Source organism: Mustela lutreola, chromosome 13, assembly GCF_030435805.1.
Source record: "Mustela lutreola isolate mMusLut2 chromosome 13, mMusLut2.pri, whole genome shotgun sequence".
NCBI classification, from domain to species: domain Eukaryota; kingdom Metazoa; phylum Chordata; class Mammalia; order Carnivora; family Mustelidae; genus Mustela; species Mustela lutreola.
Window position 1 is genome coordinate 49,597,306 of NC_081302.1, and position 9,891 is coordinate 49,607,196.

The 9,891-nt window shown below is 34.6% G+C and overlaps 1 pseudogene; it reads right to left on the bottom strand.

Annotated features, from left to right (window-relative positions):
* Positions 1–9,269: 9,269 nt before the first annotated feature.
* On the bottom strand, positions 9,270–9,393 carry LOC131814165 (U4 spliceosomal RNA; annotated as a pseudogene).
* Positions 9,394–9,891: the final 498 nt, after the last annotated feature.

Genomic DNA, 9,891 nt, shown 5'->3' on the forward strand with positions numbered 1-9,891 from the left:
AATATAAGGACTACTACTCATCCATAAAAAGAATGGACATTTGTCATTTGCAACAACGTGGGTGGATATTTGAGAGCATTTTGCTGAGTGAAATAAGTCATTAAGAGTAAGATAAATACCATATGATTTCACTTATGTGTGGAATAATACAAAAATAAATAAATCAAAACACAACACAACAAAACAAAACAAAAAACCTGAGCACATGGATAGAGAGAATAGATTGGTGGCTGCCAGAGGAGAGGGATACAGGGTATGTGAAACAGAAGAAGGGAATCAAAAGACTGGAAGTTATATCAAACTGAGAGTTATAAAATGCATAAATCATGAAGATTTAATGCATAGTATGGTAACTGTAGTTCATAATAGTCTATTGCATATTTAAAAGTTACTAAGAAAGTAAATGTTAAAAGTTTTCATCACAAGAAAAAAATGTATAACTATGTATGCTGACAAATGGAAACTAGAATTACTGTGGTGATCTTCTCCCAGTGTACAGAAATACCAAATTATTATGTTATAACCTGAAACTAATATAATGTTATATTTTCATTATACCTCATTAAAAATAAATAAATGCTTGTGGATTACAATATTTTGTGGATTACAACAGTTTGTCATGCCCTAATACATAATCTGCTATGCTTCAAAAAGTGTTCTGGGCACTGAGGATTCCACAATGAATGAGATACAAGTTGCCCTTGACAGGACAGAAAAATGTTGATAACTTACCAGAGAAGAATATGAACCAAATAATAATATGGAGTAAACCTTGGTTCTTATAGAACAGATACCAGAAGAAAAGCAAAGCAGCTTGACCAGCAGAAATGTTCAGAGGCTCCAAAGTTCGTGGCATGTCAGTAGAATGAAGAAAATAGGAAAATCAGCATTCCTGTTGGTTAGAATTATGAGTTTCTTCTCCTTCAACTTTCATCCTGCAATTTCCCCAGCTTTCTTCAGGGATAGACATATTTTCTGGAACACCTTCAACTTGATTTCTCTAGGGGAAGCAAAAAGTGGGTGTGAGGCATAAAATTTTAAAACTGGGAAAAACAACACCCGAGAAAAGGAAAACCAAGCTTCCCCTTTTAGCTTAGCTTACAAAATGCCTGCAACTCAGACTAATACTTGCAACATTGGAAAACACTGGAAAGTTTATTCCTGGGAAAAGCTCAGCTGCCCCAGGGAAGACCTCTAGATACTAATATATATAAAATCAATAGAGGACATAAGGGGGACTCTTTCAATAGTAAAGAGAGACCAAAATAAATAATGGTAGAACTTTGATGAACACAAATAGAGGAAAATAGTAGAAACAAACTAATAAAATCCATTTTATATTTCAGAAATGCAAGAAAATATTCATTTAGAACAAATAACTGTGAGCTATTATAAATACAGAACAAGAAAGGGCTCTTAAAATATAAAAACAGAATAGTAAGAATTTAAAAATATCAAATATGATGGATAAAACTCAGAATGTCCTAGAATTTAAAATAAAACCTAACAATGAGCAAAAAAGGTAAATAAAAGAGATAAAAACAAAGAGACAATTAGGAATCACATCTAAGAATCAAATAACAATCATAGGAAAGAGGAAAAGGAAAAAAGAAACTACTGTATTAAAACAAATAAAAAATTTTCCAGAATAGGACACGTCTCTTAGTTAAAAAGTTTCACTGAGTAGCAATCTCAATGTACCATAATGATAATGATAATAATAGCAATTCCAAGTTATCAGTATGAAATTTCTATTGAGGGACTTAGCAAATATCTTAAAGCTTTTAAAGGAAAACGTATCAAAATTTGTTATGAACAAATTGTTGAAAATCGGATTTGGCTTGAGTTTTCCAAACACAATGATGAATGCTAGCACAATGAAAAGAAAAAAAAATTTGAAGTATAATCATAAGTAAGACATTTTCTACATAAAATTTTCCACCTTTATTAGTTTCCTAGAGTTGCATAATAAATCTCTACAAATTAAGTTGTTTAAAACAATGGAAACATACTCTTTCACAATTTATGGAGGCCAGCAATCTGCAGTCAAGCTGTCAAGGACACACTCCCTCCTATGGCTCTCGGGTAGAACCCTTGACTCTTCTAATCCATAGTGGCTGCAGGCATTCTAGGCTTGTCACTGCACGCTCTAGGCTCTGTTCCCATCTTCACGTGGCCTTCTCCTGCAAGTGTCTGAGATTTAAGTCTCCACATGCCATCCTCTTACAAGGACATTTGTCATTGAATTTAGGGGCCATATTAAGTCCCAAACGATCTCATCTCTAGATCCTTAGTTACATCTGCAAAGATGATTTTTCTAAAAAATAAATAAATAAGGAAAAATAAAACATTCACTAGTTATGGGAATTAGGACAAAGATGCATCTTTTGGGGGCCACTGTTCCTATTCCATTATATCTATCAAACCATTAACAAGGTGCATATATAAAACAAAGCCTTTTTATTCAAGAAAGTGTTAGAAAATTGACTTCCCTTACCCTCTTTCTTGGAATCTAATTGAAACTGTGTTGTACCAAATAATGAATTAATCCCAACAAAGTACTGTAAACTATCTAGTAAACAAGAATTGCAAGAAAGGAGTGTGTGGTTTGAAATTCCCAAAATAAAACAACAGTCTAGGGGAGCCTGGTGGCTCAGTCCTAAAGCGTTTAACTCTTGATTTCACCTCAAGTCATGATCTTGGGATTCTGATATCCAGCCCGGCCTCAGCTCCACACTTAGCTCGGAGTCAGCATGAGATTCTCTTCTTCACTCTCTGCCCCTTTCTTTGCTTATGTTCTCATTCTCTCTCTCTCTCTCTCAAATATATACATACATAAAAATCTTTAAAAAGGCAGACAATCTCATGACATTAGCAGTGCATAGGGTCAGAGTACAAGTTGAACCAAAATATAACAGGGTTCTGAGAAGGGAGGTGAAAGAAAAAATGTGGAAATTACACATTTGAACTTTTTTTTTTTTTAAAGATCATTTATTTATTTATTTATTTATTTGATAGACAGAGATCACAAGTAGGCAGAGAGGCAGGCAGAGAGAGAGAGAGAGGAGGAAGCAGGCTCCCCGCTGAGCAGAGAGCCCGATATGGGGCTCGATCCCAGGACCCTGGGATCATGACCTGAGCCAAAAGCAGAGGCCTTAACTCACTGAGCCACCCAGGCACCCCCACATTTGAACATTTTAAAACTGTTGATAAGTGTATGGTACATCCGGTCAAATAGCTAAAATAAAAATGTAAATTTTATTAACAAAAAAAGGGCATGAAAAGAAAATTTTAACTCCCGAAAAAATGAATACGTAATAAAGAAAAAGCTATATGATATGTTTTAGGTTAGAAGGAACTGAAGATACCCTAGGAAAATACATATTGAGCACCGATTTAACTAACAACCATGACCAAACTTTTACTCAATTTTTACTATGGACCTTTAGCTTCACATGAGACCACAGAACACTTAATAAAATTGTACAACCCTTGGGGTTATGGACATTGGGGAGGGTATATGCTATGGTGAGTGCTTGAAGTGTGTAAACCTGGCGATTCACAGACCTGTGCCCCTGGGGATAAAAATACATTATATGTTTATTTAAAAAAATTGTACAACCTTACAGAGTTCTTAATTAGTTCTATTTCAAGAAACCTATTTTACTGATTATCCCTCTTGTGCATAACATCAAGACATTCACATCAATTGTGGGTGGTAGCAGGTATATTATGTGTGGTATAATCTAAGAGGAATCTGTTAGTAAGAATTTTAGAGTCCTTGTTACCTTGACAACAACAGGTATGCCCAGTTACTCAGCATGTGTTTCCTCAGGATCCCAGGTAATTCCTCAGGTATTAATGATAGTTTGCTTGTTAAACTTGTATCTCTGAAATACTGGCCCTTATGTGAAACTGATTATATTCACCTATACTCTAATATAGTCTGTGTTTGCAAGTAGAGGTGTTTTTATCTTAATTATTTTTCCCTTTAATTTCTCACATATTTTAAATTACCTGCTTTGAATAGAGGCAGCATGACTTCTGAGAAGACACATCTAAAATACCTCATATGGCTGGTCAACTTTCAGAAGCGTGTGTATATGTATATGTGAGTTGTGTGCTTATTCATTTCAGCAACTGATAAAACAGACATTTATATATGGTAAATAAAATTTTATAAGTAAATTTGATGGCATCAAAACAAACCCCAATGGTTAACGACTTTATTTTTTTTTTAAGGTTTTACTTATTTATTTGACAGAGATCACAAGCAGGCAGAGAGTCAGGCAGAGGGGTGGGGGGTGGGGAAGAAGGCTCACGACCAGGCATAGAGCCTGATACCGGGTTTGATCTCAGAACACTGGGATCATGACCTGAGCCGAAGGCAGAGGCTTTAATCCACTGCGCCACCTAGGTGCCCCAGTTAATGACTTTAAAGGAGGGTTTTATTATCACAGTTCTGCAGATGCTAATTCTCTGTGTGTCTTAAACATTAACAGGTAAAGCAAAGATCTGGCGAGAGAAACACACACGCACACACACACACACACACACACACACAATGATAAGACTGTCAAGATTCTATAACCTCAGTCTGTGTCCAGATCACAACAAATAATTTAAAAAAGTGGAAATGAAGCCTCAATATCAGATATATGAGAAAGCTTGGCTCTCTGAAACATGTAATTTCATTACAAATTGCAATATGAAATTTTCTCTCTATTTTGCAAAGTATATTTCTGAAAATCTCTGCTATAGCATAATCATCATGAATAAATTAAACAATTATCAGAAAAAGATTTGAGTGGTCACAATCTATGAATAAATAAAAACATGTTATTTTCTGTTATCACTTTGTATGGCACAACAGTACACATTATTATTTTAAACATTTGATTAATAAAAATGGGCACTGTGCATAAACATGGTCACTGTCTAATAGCTATATCTTAGTGTTCAGATAACCCTTCATCAGAGTTTCAACAGACAGTTTTTTGGTGCTTTATCATGTTTCTATCATGATAGCCTAGACATTACTATGTTAGCAAACAGCCCAAAATGTAATTGGTTAATGCAACCAAGTTTATTTTTATGTTACATGTCCATGATAATTTGGCAAGGGGACCTCTGCTCACGTTTATCACTCAGTGACTCAGGTGGAGAGTGACCCCATCTGCACATGTGATCATGATCACAGAGGTCAGGAAAAACCATCACAACAAAGCAAACTTGGGCTCTGAAAAGTTCTGCCTAGAACTGAGAGATGATGCTTCACATGCTTTGTGGGCCAAAGCAAGTCACATAGCTAAGAGTGAGTTCAAGGGGCATTGGTGTGTAATCCTCCCACAAAGGGGGAACTGACTCTTTGTGAACAAGAATTCAGTTTACCACATCTAGAAAACATACATTCTAATTGCTGTTTTCTCTGATTCTTGTCCTTTCTCAATTTATGTGTTCATTTGATGAATATTTATTGGCGCTCTCTATGTACTAGGGAATGTAATTAGCTGGGGTAATACAGAAATAAAAAATGAAAATTATGTTAGGGGAGAGAAACAAATACATAAGCAAATATAAAATATTTTTTCTTTTTATGATCAAGGTAATTGTTGTATATTTCAGAAAAACATGTGAGTACACAGAAATATAGTATAACAGAGGATAGTATTACTGTCTTCATCTTCTAAGAAAGCTTGTGTCCATGAAAATACATTACATTGTGATTTACAACAGCAACAAAAAAACCCAAAATTGTATGAAACAATAAAAGAGACATAGTACCCGATATACAAAGAATGGTCTGGGGGGACATGCTAATGTGCCATGTATATTTGAGTCAAGAGTTCAATAAGACCTCTGAGAATCCAGCTTCTTTCTCCCTTCTACTCTGCCATATGGGTTCCCTGATTCATCCTATGGTTATAGTTTCTGATAGTGAACAAACAGCTGTAGCAATACCCACTGTACGTCTGGATGCACACCATTTGACCAGGAAAGTAGTAATCATATAACCCTAGTTTTCCAGCATATATCTCTTACAATTCTATCAGATTGAGTTAGGTCATGTACCCTTTACAGATTTAATAAGTATTCCTGGTGAAATTACATCAGGATGACTAGCTTAGACCTAGATCATAGGAAGAATTTCATTCTCCTAAACCACATAGGCTATATGAAAAAAGGATAGATCTCCAATGAAAATTGAAATAGTTACCAAGAAAAGGGCAGTAATCACTATGGCCAATATATCACTGCAATTTTTGCCTCTTATTTTTATCATGTTATTTTTTTAAAGATCTCTAAATGTATTCCCTCTATCTAAGACATATATTTGATTTCTACTAAAAAGCTTCAATCAAAAAGACTTTTAGGGATTCACGAGTGTCTCAGTTGTTTAAGTGCTGCCTTTAGCTCACATGATCCTAGGGTCCTGGGATCGAGTCCCATGTTGGGTTCCCTGCTCAGTAGGGAAACTGCTTCTCCCTCTCCTGTTCTCCCTACTTGTTTTCTCACTCATGCTCTCCTTTCAAATAACTAACTAAATAAATCTATCTTTAAAACTTAAAACAAAAACAAAAGCAAAAACAAAACAGGATTCCTTATGAATAATAACTTTACCACAGATTTAACATTTTCAAATAATTACTGGATTTAGTTTGGAAAGTGGGTTAACCAATGATATTCTATTGCACCATAGATAATAATCATAGTTTCAAATATATAGCCTTCAGTCTAAAAGAAGGGAAATGTATTTGTTTGGTAATGAAAATATAAAATTAAAATGTAAATAATTTTACTTCTACTATGGCTGCATAAGCTAACAGGCTGAGCTTCCCACTAATGAGAAAGATAAGCTCTGGGGGTGGAAGAATACTTGAAGAGCATGCAAGGTAAAAAAAAAAAAAAAAAAAAAAAAAAAAGAAAGAAAACAAACAAACCAACAAACAAACAAAACCACAGGCATTTATTTTGTTAGCAAGCAGAGAACTGAAAGAAGGGACCAGCCTAGAGGAAGTTTCCCATTTTTATGGCTTTAGCTGAGGGAAATCTATGGTCACAGGATGTCATGCAGTGACTAGATTTCTAATAGAAAACTGTAGTGTTTCTAGTCTGAAGAAATAGAAAACAGAGAATGGGGAAGTGTAACTATTGAAAAATGAGGTAGGATGCTGGAAAGTAGGGAGACATATAAGCATCAAATTCTGGGGCGCCTGGGTGGCTCAGTAGGTTTAAGCCTCTGCCTTCAGCTCAGGTCATGATCTCAGGGTCCTTGAATCGAGCCCCGCATCGGGCTCTCTGCTCAGCAGGGAGCCTGCTTCCCACTCTCTTTCTGCCTGCCTCTCTGCCTGCCTCTCTGGCTACTTGTGATTTCTGTCTGTCAAATAAATAAATAAAATCTTTAAATTAGAAAAAAAGAACATCAAATTCTAATCAAGACAAAGTTTCCAGCTGAATCCTAACTCTATGAGTGGGTCCAGTTCAAAACAACTTGCAGCTAAGGAATACAAAAGCAAAACAATAACGGTAACTGACATTTGACCTGCCAACTACCATGAAGACACAGGTATGTAATTTTATTCCAACCAAGTTAACTACTCTGTAAAACAAACTAACAAAAATTTTACATTGTTGTTTACATAATTGGCATTGTCTACAATAGCCAAAATATGGAAACAATTTCTGTATAGTATCCATTGATGGATCAATGGTATGTGTATACACCACATTTTCTTTATTCATTCATGCATTTAGCTAGCTAAATAACTAGCTAAATGCAGCCATTTATTTATTTATTTATTCAGCCATAAAGAAGAATAAAATTTTACCATGTGCAACAACAGGAACAGACCTTGAGGGCATTATGCTAGGAAAAATCAGTCAGACAAAGAAAGACAAATACTGTAGAATCTCATGGATGGAGTCTAAAATGAATACCCCAGCAACAAACAAAACAAAACAAAATAATGACCTCCCAGGTACAAAGAAGAGATTGATGGTTGTCAAGGTAAGGGGGATGGGGTGGGCAATGTTGGTGAAGGAAGTCAATAGGTATAAACTTCCAGTTATCAAATAAACAGATTATGGGATGCAAGGTACAACATAAAGACTGTCTAATAGTTATAGTTAATAATTTAGTTAATAATACTGTATTGCATGTGTGAAAATAGCTAAGGAAGTAAATCTTAGAAGTTCTCATCACAAGGAAAAAAATTGTAACAATGTACGGTAATGGGTGTTAACTAAACTTATTGTGGAGATCATTTCTCAATATATACAAATCATTATGCTGTGTACCTTAAGGTAATATAATGTTATATGGCATTAAAAAAATACTACTTGAAGATACCAAGAAAATGATTTTTCAGAGGACTGTATCAGGATCAAGTGTCTAACATACAAATCAATGATATTCAGTCTTCAGACCAAAATTATGCAACACACACACACATAAACACGTATAAAGCAAACAGTGAAATGTGCTCTAGGGAAATGGCAAAGGTTGTTCCCAAGATGACATAGATATTGAAATGATCAGAAAATGAGTACAAAGCAACTATTAGAATTCAGAAAGGTAAAAAGGTAAGGGAAGCATGCATAATGGATGAAAAGATAGGAAACCCCAACAGAGAAAAAGATTCCATATAATAGAACCAAATGGGAAATTTAAACATTGCTAGCTGTCTGTTAATATGCCTTGTCCAAATTCCTATTAATTTATTTAAATAAGATTAATCAAAGTTATGGTTGCCAGATGGGAGAGGTAGGGGATGGGAAAAAAACAGTGAAGAGAGTGGGAAATACAGGCTTCCAATTATGGAAAGAATAGTCATGGGAATAACAGGAAAGCACAGGGAGTATAGTCAATAGTATCGTAATAACATTGTCTGGTGACAGGGGATAGCTATACTTGTGGTTAGCATCACATAATGGATAGAGATGTTGAATCACTAGGTTGCACACCTGAAGATAATATAAAATTGTGTGTCAACAATGCTCCAAAAAAAGTTACTTAACTGAGAAATAAACAATCCATGAGGGTGGGGAGAATAAACTTAATAGATAAAATGAATTTTAAAGACATTAATACCATGACAAATATATTGTATAGGTTTGTTGAGTTTTCAGCAAATGTATATTAAATACTTAATTAAAAACTTTCACTAGACTTAGCTATCTATTCATTCATCAGTAATTACATTTAGTGATCCATTTAATGTTTGGTCATTTTATACAAATAGCTGGAAAACTTTGGTACAAAAAGTATATACTTCTTAAGTGATTTCTACTATTTCTAGTCAATGTTTTCTTTAAAGAGGAATTTTCTTTCAATTAGCAATAATCGCACCTCGGATAAACCTCATTGGCTATGATACTGTCATGCGCAAAGCTTAAGGAGGAATTTTCTTTCAAAAAGAGCAACTCTCAACTACCTTCTAAATGGGATTAAAATCATATATACTTTTAGAACATTTTTTAAACTTAGTATTCTTTAATTGGTTATTGCTACTGAGTCTCTAAGAGCATCTGCAACCACATCAGAGCTTTTAGGAAGCAGAGATGTGTATTGTTATCAAATCCTTGTCATTAAGTTGCTCAGCTAGTCTCAGAAAACATTTCTATTGTTTTCTGACTGAGTTTCCCTGTCTTTTAAGCATAATGTGATCATTTCTAACTCCACCATCTTAACATGGTTATTATGATGAGGAAATAAAATAATGCCTGTAACAACTGTTTGGAAATAGAAGCACGATATATATAGGAATTCTGAGTACCCATTGACTTGTAACAGGTTATTTTAACTAACATAATTCTAAAATAAGAATACTTTATGTCATATTCCTTACTAGCTGTCATCTTAAATGTTGTAAAAAGAGTAAAGAGGAATGC